At 41.8% G+C, this 19,824-nt stretch overlaps 1 protein-coding gene and 1 long non-coding RNA gene across 2 annotated transcripts in view; one reads left to right on the forward strand and one right to left on the reverse strand.

The window, feature by feature from the left end:
* The window catches only part of LOC309633958, a 253,401-nt gene that overhangs the window by 182,861 nt on the left and 50,716 nt on the right, over nucleotides 1-19,824 (forward strand). The gene's annotated exons all lie outside the window — the stretch shown is intronic.
* Nucleotides 1-19,824, reverse strand: part of PSMB7 (proteasome 20S subunit beta 7) — a 56,514-nt gene that overhangs the window by 3,522 nt on the left and 33,168 nt on the right. The window lies entirely within an intron of this gene.

Below are 19,824 nucleotides of genomic sequence, written 5' to 3' on the forward strand. Positions count from 1 at the left end.
CAGTCATGGTAGCACAAAACAGCCACAGACAATATGCAAACAAGTGGGCGTGGCTTGTGCCAATAAAACTTCATAAAACAAAAATGGGCACTGGGCTGGATTTGGCCCATGGGGTGTAGTTTGCAGGCCCCTAATCAAAAATGTCCAAAAATGGTTGGAATCTGCTTCCTGGTAACATAATGAAGAAAGTCAGTATCATGGGGAAAAAACTAACACCAAAACACAGCTCTGGGGAAATGTTGGCAGAGCCAAGGGTAGGACCTCTTGCCCAAAAGAATCTATCCCCTCCCACTAATGAGTCTGCATGTTCACTGAAGTGATTCCTTTCTTTGAATCACTCTCTTACTTTTCCTTTAAGAGCAAGTCTAAGTCTCCAACAATTACTGGTTGAAAAGTAGATTAATTGATTTCTTACCAAGAAACATCAGACTCAGGTTAACTACAATGCAGTGTAATAAGGGCTAACGGATAACTGAGAAGGAGCTGTGAGAACACTGGCTGGGGTCCGTAAAGCTTCAGGGAGGGCTGAAGGACAGGTTGCACACCAGGCACTCAGAAAACAGGGCAGTGAAACAGAAGGCAGGCGCCAGAGGCAGCAGGGCAGGACCTGGGGAACACCAAGTTCAAGCTCTCTACGTAACAAGGACAAAAAATGAACCAATCTCCCAAAGAAGAGACTTTAACTTGAGCTGTAGCCCACCTTCCCCGTACACCAGGGCATGAGAGTCCATAAACATGCAAGCCGAAGTAAAGAGCTCATCCAAGCAACATCCTTGGAGAAACACGGATGCCCTGCCCAAAATTCCAGCCTGAGATCAAAGAGCAGGTCCACTGTCTTCAAGTCCTGAGAAGATCGGAGAGATCTCTCAGAGCTCCTGCTCCTCTGCCTGCCCTAAGCCAATAAGTGGGATTCCAGTGACATGAGCATTCCAGTGACATGAGCGCCCTCTTCAGACTCAGAGAAGGATAGAGAAGGCCCTGCTGGAAATGGGATCCTCAGCAACCCAGCAGCAGGGGCTGCGGGGGTTATTCTGACCTTTATCCCACCAGGTTTTTCCACTTCCTGAGTGGCACCTATGTGGGGTCAATGGAACCAGTTATTCTCTTGTGCACATACAGCCCCACAGAATTCATTCAAACATGATCCTCTAATCAGAAGTTCCCTCCTGGGATTCCCAAGCCTATGGAGGCCAAAGGCCTTACCAGAAACCAGTGAAGGTGGTAGCAAATAAAGCATCCTAGAGCAGGAGATGGCCGCGGCCGCTGCTGCTGCTGCTGCTGCTACCATAGACACGGCAAAAACCAACCACTAACTTAACAAGTGCAAAACCATTCCAACTTGCATCTGTTAATAAATAACCCGTGGGGCGGGGCGGGGGGGGGGGGGCGTCCTGTGTATCAGAGCATCTTGCTTATACCTCTGCTCCTGACCTGCATCTCCTCTTCTCTTCTCTGCTGTTTTACTATTTTGCTTTGTCATCACTGCTTTTCTCATCACTGCTGCTGATGCCTTGAGCCAGCCAACAGTACCAAGTGGATGTCACAAATGCCGCTGGCAGCACTTAGTACTGCAGATTTAAATTTCCCAAATTATTTTATATTTGGGGACGGGGATGGGGGAAGACTTACAAGAAACTGAAATATACACATTATATTAGGCGTGCATATCTGACATCAATCCATTACAATCCACTGATACCAGGATGCGGACAGTGCTGAGATTACAGGTGAGTCTTCCTCTATTTTGCAAATATTCTTTAATGTGAGTAGATAAACTTATAAAACTTAAAAATGTGTAAAATATATTACATATAGCCTGAGTTACTCATAAAATTATCATGTGTGCTATTATTTAAGTGTAATGCTTTTAAAAATTGGAGAAATATACCTTTTAAATTCCTCCCACCACCCCCCCCCAATTCTAGGGAAGATAATTAAGGAAGGAAATATCACAAGTCTCTGATTTTCTTTCCCCAGTCCTACCCACCTCTCATACACACAGGACTGAAGATGTTATGAAATGGAATGAAGTTTACATTTTATTAAGCACCTACTATAATGTGCCAAGTACTGAGTTAGGCACTTTGATGATCATCATCATTTTTACCCCTGCCCTTAACCATCTTCTGAGGTTGGTACTGTCAGAAACTAAGGCTGAGAGAGTGTCAATGACTTGCCCAAGGTCACATAGCTAATAAATAGTTAAAACAGGCCCACTGGGCTCCAGAGCCAGAATGCCACAGCACACAAGCTCATAAGTAATCTGTCTCAGCTCTGAGCTGGGGGCTCCTGAGCAAGTTGGGGACAGTGGACAGTAGTCCCTTGATTCAGGGTGTCATTCCCCCATCAGCAAGGATCTTCAGAACCTGAGCAAGTTTAAGAGAAAGATGGTGGTTGCCAACTTCTCTTTGAGCCAGCTAGCAGTCCCTCTGATGGTCATTTCCATGGCAGGGGGAAGCACTGTTTCCCAAACTGCCCACAGACCACCACTTAAACATTTCTACAATGTGATATGGCAGAGATCAATATTAAGATCCAAAGTCTTATTTCACATATTCCTCACTTCCACCAAAAACCCTCAAAAGGCAAATAGAGTGAAAATTACCAAGGCTCTTTTGTCTGCCCATTACTTACATAGTTAATGTCTTCAACAAATATTTACAGACACCTACTATGTGCCAGGAATTGTATCATATGACAAATATGGTCTTTTACCACAGTATTTCCATACCCAGAATTCTAGACACATATGCAAATATGCTACTGGGCATATTCACACTGTGTTTTCTTTATAGTGAATTTCACAATTAAACAAGTCTTGTCTTTAACACGTGCTACCAAATATTTAGGAAAACTACTAAGAAAAACCACAAACTAAAAGCAAGAGGTGGGGAAAACACCACATTTTTATCTGTCTCTGGCTCACAATAAATGCAGAAGCATTGTTTCTTCCTTTAGGATTCATTCTTCATGAGGAAATTGCCTCTCCCTTTTCTGGAAGAGGCAAAGTGACCTAATAAGTTCTGAGCAGCATCCGCCTGGGGACAGCTGCTACAGAGGGGCTCTGACGAGGGCCCTGCAGAGCCTGTGACCCCAGCTGTAAGGCTCTCTCCCACTGCCGGGCCAGCATCCTCCCCTGGCCAGCTGCTCATGGATTTATGTTGCTAGTCACAAGGGAACTTGGATTCAATGTGTAGACAGAGCAGCCAGACTCATCCAGGCTATTAAAATAAATTAATTAATTAATTAAAAAAAAAAAAAAGGCTCTCCACGCCAATGGTAGCTTCCTTTTACTTTGAGCTGCTCAGCCAAAAGATCACCATGATCCTGGTGCTCAAAAGTTAGCTGGGCAACCCAGGTTCAAGGTCATCTGGCAGATGTGGAGGCAGACATACTGGGTTTGAATCTCCAGTTTCCTACTTACTTACTGCTGTGCAACCTTGGGCAAGTCATTTCACCTCTCTGAGTTCACTCTCTTCCTCTGTAATACAGAAATGCAGTATAGAAAGCACCTACTATAGGGTCTGGCATATAGTTATTACTTAAAAAATGGTAACTTATTTAATTAATACAGCAATCCAGAGGGCTCCTAGAAACACAATTTATCTCTAAGGAGTGACTGCCTGTACCAAACCCCAGGCCAGGAGAAGGAGGTCCAAACAAACCTGCTGACAAATCTTCACACAGTGCTGTGGAGAAGTTCCTATAATAATTAATCCAAGCAAAAAGCACACTCCCTAAAAGTTCAGAGAATATAAAAGGAGCACTTCCTGCTTTATGGCTACGAAGACCAAACTAACTGGGAATATCAGTCCCCCGGGCCACCCCTGCTTCTTAAATGAGATTACAATAAGAGTGATGTACTACTGTACTACAAGTCAGCTGTGACAAGCAGCACTTTATAGAGCTATCTGTTTGTCTCCATCACTGCATCGCACAATGTGTCCCTGGACTCCAATGTGCAGCTCCATTTACCGCTACATGACAAATGGGCAGCACTTGTAAAAGGCAAAAAGAGGTCCGTGTCGGCCATGTAATGGTCACCACAGCTGTACCCAAGTGCTTGAGGGGACAAAACAGACCCCCAAGTTCATTAAACTGACCAGTAATGGATCTTTCAAAAAGTGCCTTAGGAATCGTACAGAAAAGGCTAAAATAAATAACTCAGCATGGAAGGCTAATCTGAAACGGTGTTTGATAAATTATTTATAACACAGGCGATTGTCTGCATTTAATACTGCAGCTACTAGTAGCATCTTTAAAAGATGATTTATGTGTTGTAATGCTATTAAACTTTATATTGGCCCACTGCTAGCTATAAAGTCTGCTGAGATTTAGAGAATGAGTTTTAAACTGTCACTGCAACATCATAGGAGATGGAGACTGTATTAAATCTTTACTTTAAACCTGTTATCTAGAGAGTTGCATTTTGTAGACACTCACAAACTGACAGATTACCTCAGCATCCGCTATGGTGCAGGTCCAAAATAGTGCTGCAAAGAAACTTTTCCACATTATTCTTGTCTACAGCTACAATCAAATTTCTCTTCTCACTTAAGTGATTTTTAGATTGGGAATGTCACCAGAGTAAAATGTAGGTGCTCCAGCCAATGGGCACCCTGGACAGTTCAGCATCAAATTAACACTCTTTAAATAAACCCTCGACATTCTACTGTTCAGTTCTGCTTTCTGAACAGTGCTTTACTTACATTGGGGGCAGGCGAAATATTAAATATGCATTTGACTAAAAACCTAACATACCATTTTAAATACAGCTTTGGAATCTGAAAATACACATATATGGCAAGTCATCTGAAACAATAGATTTGTAACTAAAATTTCTTAAAGAAGTTAAAATAAAATTGGTTATTTGCTGGAAAATACATTCCATTTATGTGGCTGAGGCGCTAACATTAAGGCGGTTGAAAAAGAAAGAAATAGTCAGCCTTCTTCATAAAGAAGGGAGCTCCCCTGGCTCTACTGTTTTTCAGGGCATTTCAGAGGCACCCCTTTGCTTTCTGTCCCACCGTCAAGGCAAGAGTCAGGGGACAGTGGCTCTCTTACCTTTGCTCGAGGGGAATAAGGATGTGGGTGGCATCATAGCTGAACTCTCCCACAATTTTCACCAATTTTCCTATTTGCAGTTAAATCTACAAGGACCATTTAGTTCACAACAGTTTGCTCCTTTACTAAAAACTAACGATCTTACTCAATAAGAACTGAAGCAGTCCAAATTCGTCTTGGAAAAAATCTGCATAATCTTTTGTCACTTTGATTTGAAACAGCAAAAAAAAGCTATTGCTCTGATGATCTGCAGCAGAACAGATTAAAGTCTGTGTGTGACAAGAGTCTGGACTCTAAAAAGAGGACCAAAATCATGCCATTTCCATCCCAGGCAGCTAGCAGAGTGCTTGGCATGAATGTCGACAAATGAAAAAAATGAAACATCAACTTCAAATGCATTCACGGCTTTGCCAAACTAAAGCATGAAATTAATTATGAAACAGATCAATACCAAAATGGGCTAATTCCGTAACTGCACCAGTCCCAACTGGGGACCAGGGAGCAAGAGCATTCAAAGACAGTTACACACACGAAAGGAAGAGGTTTAAACACAATGTTCTGCAGTGGCCTGTTGACAAGCTGAGGTTCTGACTATGTCACTGATGTGGCCTGAAGGAGTCATTCATGGCTGATGGTTGAATAAAATTTAAACAGCTCAAAAAAGTGTTTAAAAACAGTCTCCCCAAAAGCAGTGTGCTTCCTGTACCATGCAACAGACCTGATGTATCCCCTGTATAGCCACATATTTTACAGTGGAAAAAGTTTTTTTTTTTCAGAGTTGACCATGTGACAAAAACAAAGGTGTCTGAGTTTTGTTTTTGGCTTGAGCTGTTTGGGTTAACACGGTCTGCCTGTGTAAACACCTGAATTGTCAGGTGTAACTGAGCTGCAGCTGGCGCTAAGTGTGTCCAGAGTGGGGAGTGAGTTAGTGACTGTGTCTTTAAGGTCTAGATGGTGCCGCCATTTCTTCCCTCAGAAGCTTTTGTGGCATCCAAGATCTGGATGACGCAAATAATGAAGGACAAGCCGGCTGAGGGTGCAGGAGTGATTTAAGAGGTTTTCAGCCGGGACGGGAAAGGGAATTCATATTCAAGGAACTGCCAACCAAGTCCCTGCCAACTTGGCCTGTCCCAGATCACTGAATGATGCAAAAGCCTGAGCACAACCCGGGCTAGGAGAGATGTGAAAGGCTGCACAACCACAAGGGGCCAGAAAAGGCCATCCCAGAACAAGAGAAGCCTGGAAGAACTGGGTCACTAATGAACACAGTGCTTAACTCTCTCTGAGCCATAGGGGGCCATCAGAATGGGGATAATGCCTCTGTCCAAGGGCTGTTGGGAGGAATAAAGGGAAGGGAATGCCCCTGACACACAGACTTTACAAAGAGAATTGGCAGCAAGTTCAAGAGTAGAAGGAAAGAGGTAAGGGTGTGAGAGAACTAACATGGACACCCACCACATCCCTGGGTCTGAGCCAAACACTTATGGTACTTATTTGATCCTCATTATCTCCACCTGTACCACAGAGGAAACTGAGGGGCAAGAATGGTTGGCTGGTACAATCAAGGCACACGGCTGTGTGTAAGTGGGACTCAGGGATCTGTGCCAAGTTAGTGCCTGGCACCACCAAAGCCTATGTCTTCCTATCCCACCACAGGAAAAAAGGTGGTGGGCAAGAGGTTTTGCTGGATTCTGAGACAGCGAACGGAAGGAAAAACACCTAGGCTTCCAGAGGGAAAAGGACCAAGAGAGATGGGAACATATTGCTTTCCACAAGGAGAAGAAATCAGCATTCACAGCATATGTGTATACAAATATATATTTCCAAGGCTGCACTGAATCAAATATAATCAGAGAAAAAAACAAAAAACAAGAAAGACTGGGTTTAAAGAAAGAGTGAGAAATATGTTCAACAATCCTCTGAATGAAAACCAAGCCACCCCAGGTAGTAATAAGATCTTAATAATATTTCTCTCTCTCCATAAAACAATGCGGTCAGTGATAACTCTGCCGATAAACTCCTGGAGATGTTGCAAGGGCTATCGCCTGAAAAGAGGCGGGGGGGAGAAATGAAGTAAATTGGTCACAGCAAAGGTAAAAAAGAGCCACGTTCACATCGAGCCTATCTACCTCCAAAGCCTGTAGGGTAGGAAACCTGTGCCGAGTGTAGGGTGCGTGGGAAGGCTACAGGGGCTGTTACACTGTATGATCCTGCTTCTACAGCCCCACAGGGATCAGGAAGGACTGGAAGGAGATCCAAGGAAGTACAGAGCACCCTTGTTCTAGGACATTTAAAGATGGCTAAAAATGAGGCAAATTTCAAATGATGCAAAACCCCTGAAACAAATGTACAGGTCAGCTTAGTTCAGCAAACATTTACTAATGCTCTGCTCTGATACTAATACACTCCATGGACACTATGCCACACACTGGCAATAAGGCCTGAACAGATGCAGATCCTGCCCACAAAGAGTGCAGAGTCCAGAGGGAAACAAGTATAATATGGTAAGAGTCCTTAAGAGGCAAGGCTGACAATGGAACTACGAGTGTACAGAGGTCTCACGGGGCTCGGGTGATAAAGACTGGGCTGTGTCTTGACACTCAAGTAAATAGCAGCCAAGCCAAGGCGCAGAAGTGATGGCAGGAATAAAGCTATGAAAATGGGAAGGAGAAAGGGTGTGGTCATGTAGGCTAGTTCAGCATGGTTGAATCCCAGAGAGCCTCACAGACCATACAGAGAGCTGATCCTTCACACTAGTGGGAAGACGTGGAAAATTTTAAGCTGGCAAATGATGTAGTTAGATGTGTGCTTTTTGAAACTGCAGCCTGGAAGCAGTGGGGGAGGAGAGGCCAAAGGCAGGTGACAGGAAAGCAGGAGATGATAGTATTCCCAGCGAGTGCCAGTGGTGATGGTGGGCCTGGGCTGGCGGGGGAGGACCAACAGCAGGACTGGGAGGTGAACGTGGGAGAGGAGGAAGCAGCAGGCAGGTGGGAGTGCAGGAGAGGGAGAAGCAGAGAGTGCCACCTGGACTTTCAGCATCAGTCACGGACACTGACCAAACTCTAAACAAACTCAGCCTTCACAGAAAGGCCCTTTGTAACTTCTTGGCAGCTGTTTTTCTGGTGGGTTGATGGGAGACAATGATTAACTTAATTATATATTCTGCAGCAGGAACTCAAAAGAGTGTCGCCAAAAAGGCACAAGATAAAGGCAGAGCCAATGAAAGTATACTGAGGTTGTTCTGGAAAAAATGACCTGGGCTGGAACCAACCTGTAAATGCCACTTCACTGGTGGCAGGGCTCTCAAAATACTCCTGTCTGGCCTCTGGAGTGTGGTAGAAAGAGTATAAGGGAGTAGTTACCTACGGGGGCAAGAGCCAAAAGACTGTAAAGAAGGAAGCTCTAAGGGAGATTCATGGTCACGAGGGTTTGGCCATGTGCAAGGTACAGTTCTGAGGAAGCAGAAGCAGACAGGCATAAGTAAAGCAGACAAGCAGAGACAGGATGGGGCAGGAGAGCCCGATCATGAGGTGCTACCAACTCAGATACTGTTCCATGAGGCCTCTGCCAACCACCTTTTCCTGGGACCCCAGGCACACATGGCCTTCGGATACACTGTTACGTAAGGTTCTTGGGGGGAAGAGGGAGCCTTCCAAAAGGGCATAAGGAAACTTCTGGAGTCGATGGATATATCTGCCATATTGATCATGGTGATGGGGGCTGGGGAGGAGGAGGGAAGAGGCAGAGGCAAGAGAATTAAGATCCAGGAGATCCAGGTATGAATCTAGTCTTGTTACTTACAGCTATGTTACCCGGGTGGTAAAGCCACTCAACATTTTTAAGTCCCAATTTCCTCATCTGCAAAAAAGGCCTAAAACCATCTAGCACCAGGGCAGTTATGAGGATTAAAAGACTCTTTGCACAGGAGAAACTGCTAGCACAGTGGCTGGTATGCAGGAAACCCATGATGAATGCTAAACTGACTGGATTCTACCCTCTTTCTAACTTACACAAACGGTTATCAAAAGCTTAACCCTTGGGCTTCCCTGGTGGCGCAGTGGTTAAGAATCCGCCTGCCAATGCAGGGGACACGGGTTCGAGCCCTGGTCCAGGAAGATCCCACATGCCGAGGAGCAACTAAGGCCGTGTGCCACAACTACTGAAGCCCACGTGCCTAGAGCCCATGCTCCACTACAAGAGAGGCCACCGCAATGGGAAGCCCGAGCACCACAACGAAGACAACAGCAACTAGAGAAAAGTCCACGCGCAGCAACGGAGACCCAACGCAGCCAAAAATAAATTAAATTTAAAAAAAAAAAAAAAAAGCTTAACCCTTTCAGAACTACCAATGCAGTGGGCAACCGATAATAACTCAGTACTTTGTTTTTTCGACCTCTAGTTCAAAGCAAATCAATTATGAAACAAGCAATTATACTGCAAATGAAATTCAAAATGACGCCATAAAACTGTTCACATGCGCATCTTCCATAAACTTCACTGCCATGTCAATAAGAAGTGTACTAAGTAGCACATTTTCACGTATTATACTTCACTAGAAATTCTATTCTAAAAGGAGGAGAAAACAGAACTTACATTTACTGTTTGCAGGCACTGTGCCAAGTACATTCTTCCACTTACTCTTCCAAATAACCCTTTAAGGTAGGTACTACCCCTTACGCCCATTTTACAAATCCAGGAAACCAAGGCTCAGAGAGGGAAAATGACTAACCCAAAGGCTTATGGCCAACAGCTACAAGGCCTGAGATTCAACATAGTTTTGTCTAACTCCAGAGCCCATGGATTTTTCACTCAAGACAGCAGAACCTCCAAACAATTAGCATCCAAAAACAGTAATGATACTTGTCTAGTCCTTAGATGTAACTGGTTAATCACTCATGGGTTTATCTTTTTAAAGTACCTCTAAAATTCTTCAAAGTTGCAAACATATTGCTTAAATAATGTTACTCTATCATTCCATCATTCATCTGGCTTGTTAAGAACATCCTGATGAATTTTTCTAATACAGAATGTACATTCATCAAATCCCAAAGCAAAAAGCCTATCAAATTCACTGTATCAGTACTACATTCAAATGTTTATATCTCCCTAAAATACATGCATAAAACCTCTCAGCAAACAGAATGAGTCAAATTGTTTTTTAACCACCTTGTATGTCAATAAAAAAGATACCATTTAACTTAATTTTCCCATCAGGCCATTTGTTGATTGTAAATCTTAACTGAAACAGACCAAGAAAAGGGCATTTTAATTTTCTTTTAACATTTTGGGGCAAGAAGTAGTCAGAGGATAAGAGAGCAAACTTTTGTTAAGCCTGACTGCAATTTACAAATATGGTCCTCCTAACAATTCCTTCAGGTACTGACTTTAAGCCCATTCTACAAATGAGTTTTATATTTTACAAACTGGGGCTACAGGTGTTACAGAAGAAGCAAAAATCAATCTTCAACCTAAACGTCTTCAAAGTCCATGCATACACTTTCCATCATGCCCTGTTCTTATTCCTCTACCACCCCAATTCAATTTACCTGAGTTAAAAGAAACTAATATATTTGTCAAGGAATCAAAGTTAATGAATCCTTAAGTCTTTTCAGCATTCCAATATCACCACAGTTCTGATTTTAGAAAAAAACATATTCCAACATTATGAGAGGGTGACAACGACTATGAGTGTGATTGTGTTCTACAGATACAATGTTCATTGCAAATATTTTCAAAAATCTGTACTACTAGGTGGAATTTTAAAATATCTATTTAGCACAACTTCATATTTTTAAAAATTTTTGTTTCTGCACAATTTCAGGGTTAGGGGGGAGTGGTATAAATTACCTCACAGAAACCAGCAAGTAACATTATCTGTTAAGGTTAAAACTTTAACTACCTTCCTGAGGCATGCTGCTGGGGTCTCATTACAGCAGGTGATCTCACATTCTGCCATGCACAACACACTAAGTACCAGCATCTCCCAATTACATTGTAACGTAAATCTCAAAGGACATTTGAAAAGTCTACACAGCTCCTGCACCCTCTGCCGAAACACAACCACCTCTAATGGAACGTGGCAGCTTTCTAAACTAATATTCACACGCAGGGACAGGGAAGCTAAGCGCGGCCTTATCCCACACTGAAGAGCGGATGCTAATTAAAAGCCCACACTGACTCGGGAAATGACCACTCAGACAACTTTAGACACTGTCTGGAGTTTTGTTTTCCTATTTCCAAACATGTTCAGCTGCCCAGACTTCCAGGATTACACAACTGAGAGAAAGTTAGAGGACGAGTCCTCACACCTTTGTATGTGGTGATGCCCCTCTTCTGGAACAGCTTCCGCTCCTCTTCAGTCTCCCTACCCCACCCCTTCCTCAAACCCCAAGACAAAAAGAATTTCAAGTGAGGAGTCACATACTCTTTGAGGCCACCTTGAAGTTCCCCAGACAGATTTCACCAATTCCTCTGATCGTGACCACTACGTCCCCCTTATATGCACCATTCTCGTACTTTCAGTACTGTTTGTGGGCCTGTCCACCACCCCACTAGGCTGTAAATGTCACTAAGAAAGGGCCCTGCCTCATAATCAGACATAGAGCTTGGCACCTGGCTGGAGATAAACAGAACTCAGGTGAATGGATCTCAAGGCCGCCCTTCACATCTCAGAATGACCACCATCTCTCAATAGTTTACAGAAGCCTTAGTGGCGACTCTAATGGGGATAAAGAAGATGTTCTTCCGGTGGTGTAGGTACCACTGCTGGTTTCTTTGCCCACTGTTCTTTTGCCTTTGCCAACTTTTATGTGTCTCAGAAGTCTTTGAGAAAGCACCTTTTTAAAAAAGCCTTCAAAACAGCAGAGGTATCCAAGGTACATTTGTTCTTACTGTAATCATTTGGCTATTTCTGGAACTGTTTTTACTTCAGTTAGCAAAACCTAGACTTGATACAGGCTGAGATGCAAAAAAAATAACTGTCATAATAGTAGTAATGGCTTTGAAACATCTCATCTAAGCCAACTTTCTCATACCTCTTAAGAATTGCCAATCCCTTCAAATATTGGCAGTTCCATTTATTCAGGTCTTCCGATACATAAAATTTGCTGACTTTTCCCCTTGAGTTGATGCAGATATATGAAAACCTTATAAAAGCTTTTTTTTTTTTTTTTTTTTTGGCTAGAAATGAAACTTCTCTGCCTGTGAAAATTATCGGGGCATTTTAAAATTACCATATGTTTTAGATCAGAAGGTAAAAACAGTACAGCAGCCCATGAAAACATTCCAGCCCATGAAAGCTTACAATTAACTCATTAAAATACAGTTCAAGCCCTCAAGTTCCCCTACTCTTGTAGGCAGTGGTCTCATTTAACATTTAAATATCCTGTGTCAGTAAGTTTACCATTTTTATGTTCATTTACATGTACAATGTAAACATACATAGGTACCACATTTAAATATTTAGCCCCAAATGTTATTTTAAACTTAATTTTTCCACAGAGCTATTTGATTTTTTAAAAATAAGAAGACAAAACTTCCCCAAAATCCTTAATCACACTTCAGTGTACATTAGCGAATGTATAATGTGTGGCTGCTTTGTACACCCACATGCCCACTACCTCCCCCTTTCTAATACCGCACACCACACAAGTATAATAAACCATGTTAATATTTCATACCACTGTGAAATATGCTGGAGTATCAATTCAACATCTGCTGTCTTTAGGGTCCGGGAGTCCCGCAGAGACACTTTCAATTTGTAATTGAGTTCTATGCTGAATTAATCAGCAGTTTATCTTTTTTACTAAAATAACGTCTTCACCACTAACCCAGATTTACATTAACAATTTATGCCAAATTACCTGCCAAGGCAAAACTTATAAGATTCTAAGCTACCATCCAGTAACACTCAGTCCTATATTTCATTTCTTATATTTCTCTAACCTATACACAAGAAAAGTAGAAATCCATTGTTCAAGAGCTTGCAAGCCTCTACCCACAGATGACCTCCTGGATTTGAGACACAGAGCCTCACTTCTGACAGTGAAATTCAAGCAGCCAGGGTGGAGGGTGTGGGTTCCCATCTTCTCCTGAAAGCCACCGTTCAATGTTTTTATGATTCAAAATTTTTACAAAATAAGATTTCTAGAATGGAATGAAATCAGTAAGTAATAAAAGAGCTTCTTTTATTTATTTTCCCAAGGAGCTATGACATTCCAAATCTTGGCTTGGATTGAGTAACAAAAAAGACAACCTACATAAAGGAAGCATTTTTTTAGTACCTTAAATTATGTCCCTGAGACCCAAGTTAGCAAAGGCAATTCAATTTGATAAGAGATAAAGAAGTCTATTTTTCTCTTTGATAACATGATGCCAAATATATTAGCAATAACATCTTCCTTTTAATTCCACCTGTATAGTTGAAAGTCACCAAACATTTATTTCTATCCAGCATTATCCCCGGCTCTTACCTCTCTCTGATTCAAGAGTCTCTGGTCACAAAGAAGTTACATTCTGTCTGCTGGATCCTTGCCACAGGTGCAGCAAGCAACATACTTTGTGAAATATTTCTCCTATATAGTATATTTTCCCCTACCTTTCACAGTTATAGTAAATATGTAAAGCAAAAACATCTCAAATGGAACACCTGCTCCAAAGAAATGCATCATAAATAATTACCTATCTACTACCGAGTAAAATAATCCCTTGTTTTCAAGCTACTTTGCCCATAGCCGTTTAAGGAATTTCCACCGTCATACAGAATGGTCTCTTTCAATACTATCTCTGAATTACAGCACCAAGTGTATGCATTCAGCTGGTACCCAATTAGCACCTGCTGAATGATTACATATTACTGATTATATAAGAAAATGAAATTCAGTGTATACACAGCAGGGTAGAAGACCTGGAAAAATTTTTGCACAGAAATATTTTTGGTGGAAAAATCAACAACGAGTTTTCAAAGTCAATAACTATGGCAGTATACCATTTGCAGTGTTCTCATTACTCTTCAAAGAATTCGAAATGGAGAACTTCAAATTTTACAGAGGGTCAGTTCCCTTAGATTTGTTGATTCTTGAATTCCAGAGGCCTGGCCCCAAGTGGCCATTTCTAAGTCAAGGAAGATGAAGGAATCCAAAGGGAGAGAAGCAATTATGTACCTGTGACATTCCAAACTCTGTATGGCAGGGAGCAAAGTCCTGCTCTTGAATCATCAGGTGAAACAGCAGAGGGAACTTCCATCTGCCTTACAAAACACCACAGGATGAAAATGTGAGCAAGAAGATCCAAGGGAGTAACCTTAACTCAAGAAGTCCTTTTCTGCCTCTCCAAAGCTGGCCCACCAGTGGGTTCAAATTCAGGAGAACAAACTCACTCTTTCAAAAGGGGACAACTCAAAACATCTGATGCTGGTGAGAAGCTTTAAACCATCAACAGTGTCTTATCATCTATTCTAAAGGTTGAATGGTAATTCTCCAAATCACTCACTGAACCATAAGGCCAACTTTAGTATCTGTTCATTTCTAAAATTAAGTCTTTAACTCCACTGGAAATCACTACCAGGAATAATTCTATACAGGGCCCCAGGGATTATATCTTTGGGTTCTGAAACCTCTAAAAACTTTTTTTTAACGTTAAATACAATGAGAGAAAATTACTGGGGAAAAATTAATACATTTTTGATCTAACAAAAAAGACACACTTTACTATGTCTAATGTTTCAGGTCTTAAGGAAAACCAATAAGCAGGAATTAGGACCAAAAGCAAATGACAGAAACAGCCTTAGGGAGAGCCTCTAAAAGGGACCTTTCAATAGTTAAATACACAACCATCCCAATTACTGCCCAAATCCAGTGCATAAAGAAGTGTGTCAAATGTTTCAATAGTTACATTTAAACATTTCTGTAGTTGCATTAGTTCTTAACCAATAAGGAATCCATCAGTTAAGACAATGAGACACCGACTCACACCCACCAGGATGGCTATAATCAAAAAGCCAAATGATAAATGTTGGCAAGGGTGTGCAGAAACTAAAATCTTTATACACTACTAGTGACCCAGCCACTTTGTAAACCGGTCTGGCAGTTCCTCAAAAAGTTAAACATAGAGAGTTACCACATGACTCAGCAATTCTACTCCTAGGTATATATATACCCAAGAGAAATGACAATATATATGTCCACACAAAAACCTGTACACAAATGTTCACAGCAGCACTATTCATAATGGTCAAAAAGTGAAAACAATCCAAATGTCCATTAACTAATGAATGGGTAAATAAAATGTGATATATTCATACAATGGAATACTACTCAACCATAAAATAATGAAGTATCAATACATGCTACAAGGACGAAATATTACGAAAATACTGTAAGTTAAAGAAGCCAGTCACAACAGACATATTGTATGATTCCTATTGTATGAAATGTCCAGAACATGCATATCTGTAGAGACAGAAAGTAGATGAGCTGTTACCTCGGGCTGGGAGGGCTGAGGAGAAATGGGGAGTGACTGCTAATGGATATGGCATTTCTTTTGAGGGGGATGAAAATGGTCTAAAATGGATTATGGTGATAGCCGCACAGCTCTGTGAATATACTAAAAACCACAGAATTGTACACTTAAAGTAAGTGAGCTGTATGCATGTAAACTATATCTCAATGAAGCTGTTATTAAAATAATAAGGCATCCAACATTTTTAGAATAGAGGACCTAAAAAAAAGTCAAAACATCTAGTGACAAGTCACCCATCAATCAAAGAATTCACATTCTGATAGTAATTTTTTTAAAGCTAGAGATCACAAGAAACAAAAATGTCAGCATAGATTCTTAGGAACATTTCATAAGGATTAATTTTGGCTTTAAGTATATATATTTTTTCCCAGATATAAAAGATACCTAAACAGATGTAGTACCAGACAAACATAACCTTAAAATCTAAAAATCTGGAAGAGTGAGTCAAGTTCAGCTTATCAAGCTGACACCTATTAAACTGCTACAAGAAAAACAGTCTTAAACACCATCAATATCAATACAGACAGGAAAATCATTGTTTATGATAGCTATCGAGGGCAAGTTTTTTGTTTTGTTTTGTTTTGTTTTTAATTTTGCATTTACTTAAAACTCTGTTTGATGCTAGCAGGGTTCAAGTCACACAGGAAGGTGCTCAGCTAAACACTGATCATCTTCCTTGATCTCCATTGTCTGCTGTGTGGGTTCCGTCAGCAAACCTCCCAGCGAGTGGTCACCTTCCTATGGAGTCATTAAACCTCTGAATGTCAGCTGGTGGGATTAGCCAGCAGCTTCCACACCTGAGCCCCCGTGGCAGGGACAGAGGCATTTGGATCAAGATCACTAATGAATACAGAATTCATATGCCGCTTGTCAGGGCTCCTGAGCTGAGTCGCACAGATGCAACCTAAATAAGACGGAGGACAGAACAATTGTTGACGAAGATTAAAAAGTTTTGGCAGTTGGGGTAAAAAGAACACCTCATTATTCAAATATGATAGTCTTGCTTATTTATTTATTTTTGGTTCAAGTTATTCATGATTTGCCTCAAATGGACAAATGCCATTCACCAATATTTAAAGGCTTATTGGTCTCATTACTAAATTTGAAGAAGGCTATGCCATCTGAACGTTAGCTATATAGAGAAAAACAGCTCCCCTGTAAATATATGAAAACTCTGAGGGAAAAAACAACCTCAGGATATTTGCGGGGGAGGACAATTAAAAGATGAAAATAAATTCTGATGAATTCAAAGAGAAGAAAAAAAAAACCTTCCGTAGCCAAATGACTTACTTATATTTCCCAATATCTCTGTATTTCTAACTTTGCATCTTTCCATCCCTGGGTTCCTTCCAGTCACTGAGCTCACCAAAGAGGTTTATACACCTCCTCCGACATTCGTCTGGCTTCGTGCCATCTTCACAAGACCTCATCAGAGAAAAGGAATAGCCCAAGCAGCCCACACCTCTGCTCACCTGGAATAAGATGTCTTCCCCACTCTGCTGTCAAAGAACTACAGACCTAGCAAAGAGGCAGAAGAGCAGGGTGATCGATCACATCGGAGGGCCAGACTGACCAGGGTTCAAACCATGATTCCATCACTGCCCGGCTGTGTGACCTCGGGTAAGGTATGTGACCTCCCTACACCCTATTTTTCTTCTCAACAAAACAGGGATAACAAAGTACAGACCCCACACGATTGTTGAAAAGTAAATAAGATGATGCAGACAAAGCTGTTAGAAGAGAGCTTGGCACAGCAGAAGCACTCAAAAAGCATCAGCTATTATGACTGCTGTGTTTTCAATACCTTCTCCCCATAGCAAAAAGGCAAATATTTCCATAGCCTGTGCTATGTGTTAAACAGGCTTCTTCTACTGTCATGACCACTAGCTAGGCCTGTCTCCGATTTTAAGCTTTCATATAAGAAAGAAGAATCATACCTAGGACTTCCCTGGTGGCGCAATGGTTAAGAATCCTCCTGCCAATGCAGGGGACATGGGTTCGAGCCCTGGTCCAGGAAGATCCCACATGCCACGGAGCAACTAAGCCTGTGCGCCACAACTACTGAGCCTGCGCTCTAGAGCCCGCGAGCCACAACTACTGAGCCCACTCACCTAGAGCCCGTGCTCCGCAACAGGAGAAGCCACCACAGTGAGAAGCCCGCACACCGCAACGAAGAGTAGCCCCTGCTCGCCGCAACTAGAGAAAGCCCGCGTGCAGCAATGAAGACCCAACGCAGCCAAAAATAAATAAAATATAAAATTAAAAAAAGAATCATATCTATCTATATCATCAAGCCTGACACAAGTACAAATAACCATTTTAATCGTTGCTATGTGATGTTTGTATCCTACTACTGAATTACTAAAAAATAGAAGCAGCTGCCATATTTTAGAGCCAATTTTGTGTGAGCCATCATATGAAGTGCTTTACAGACCACACCTAATCCTGACAGCAACCCACAGGCAGGTCTCTGGATCCCCGTCTTCTGGATGAACAGCGCCGGGCCGTGGCTTGCCCACAGTCGTGCCGTGCGTACAGTGGAAACACACTCACAGCCCAATCCTCTAGCTCCTAAGCTCCTGTGCCCTTTTCCATCTGACCACATTGAACTCATGCTCTATGCTTCCCCTTGGGACCAGTCTATGTGCCAAACTGAATAGATTCTTTTTTTTAAATCAAAATAATGCAGATCTCTTACACTACTGTCCATCTGCATGGCACAAATAAATCTGAAACTTCAGTGTCTTTCTACTATTAAACAAACAAAAAACTACAGTCACTTCTAAAATTTGCTATAGAACACCATATTGGTATCAACTCTTTCATTATTTAAAGTGGATCTATAGCTGCCTGCAATGACAGATTAATTCTGTTTCCTCCGTAGCTACGTGTTTGGCATCACGTTTGTGAGGTAACCACAAGCCTTTAGGGCGATAGCTGCTCACATCTTTAGCAATAAGGGCTTCTCTAGAGGCCAGCACTTGCCAAGTGATGAAATATGACTCCATAAATCAGACGGCTGAAGTGGCACTTGTATACGTCACCATCTATCTTTGCAGCTTCTCTCTAAAGGGTATAGGGGAAGAGCTCATCCCTCGGTATTGTGACCAGAAAAAGGACCATCACAGTTGGCACTGACTAAGCATGTGCTACTTAAAACTGAAGACACACTAAGACTGGGGGAAAAAAAGATCCTGCTGGTGTTAGCACGCCTCAGGCAGTGGTAGAAGCTTCAGCAACTCATCTTCAAAAGGCAGAGAGCCAGAGCTCTAGAAACCTGCAAAAATTGGCTAAGCCTGCAGTCTTCATTTCTTTAAGTTGAGCATCTTCAAAGTCTAGAATTCTAACTGTAGGGCACAGCAGCTGCCACTGCAGATCTGATCCTCTCAGCTTTTGGCAGCTCTCAACTTGAGATTCTAGCAAAAGAATTTTTCAAGTTGCTATTATTGCCTGTCATGGATTTATAAATATTGTGCACTATCTGCTGTGGCATGGCTCTCATGGGACGCCAAAGCATGCCAAATGCGTAACAGAATGAAAAACAGTTTCTATTCTTCAAATAAATGCTAATTTTTTTTAACTGTGCTCACATGATGTGTTTGGTGACCAACTTCAATAGTACAGAATATGTATCAGAGAGAGGAAAAAAGCTGATTGTCTTTTCCAGCAGTATTCAGCTGCTACTTTCATTAAGCTTGTTTAATTAGATTCCAGATGCTAATTTGCAAGTCGATACCAGAGGGTGCAGGACAGTTTGCCTTTGAATCATCTCCCTGTGATGTGAGGGTCCTGCCGCACACCGCTACCCTTCAGCAGCCCTCGCGCGCTTTCTGACAATTAGTGCAAAGAGGGGACAGTACTGATCTTGACAGACTAAATATTAATCTTCTACCCATTTTTATGAATTATAATCTTCAAGAGTTTAAATTTCTCACTGGGCCAAATGGAAACATTCCTTCTTACAAAGAAACAGGATGGAAGGAAAAACTAACCTAAGCTATCAGATTCATTTCCTTAACCCTCCCCACCCTAAAATAAAAGTTTTTATTTCAGCAATTTTCAAGATACATACTCGCATGAAGCTAACACCATATTTCCAGGTACAATGGTCAAATTCCTCATACTTAACTGGAAAATGGACTCAGAAGGCCACAGTGTGTTTATCACTGATTTCCTGTCCAGCTAGCCTGTGGATAATAACCAGGATTGGGGCTTAGTTCTTACGGCAGCCTTAACAACAGG

This window comes from Balaenoptera borealis, assembly GCF_965194805.1.
Source record: "Balaenoptera borealis genome assembly, chromosome: 8".
Classification (NCBI taxonomy): Eukaryota; Metazoa; Chordata; class Mammalia; order Artiodactyla; family Balaenopteridae; genus Balaenoptera; species Balaenoptera borealis.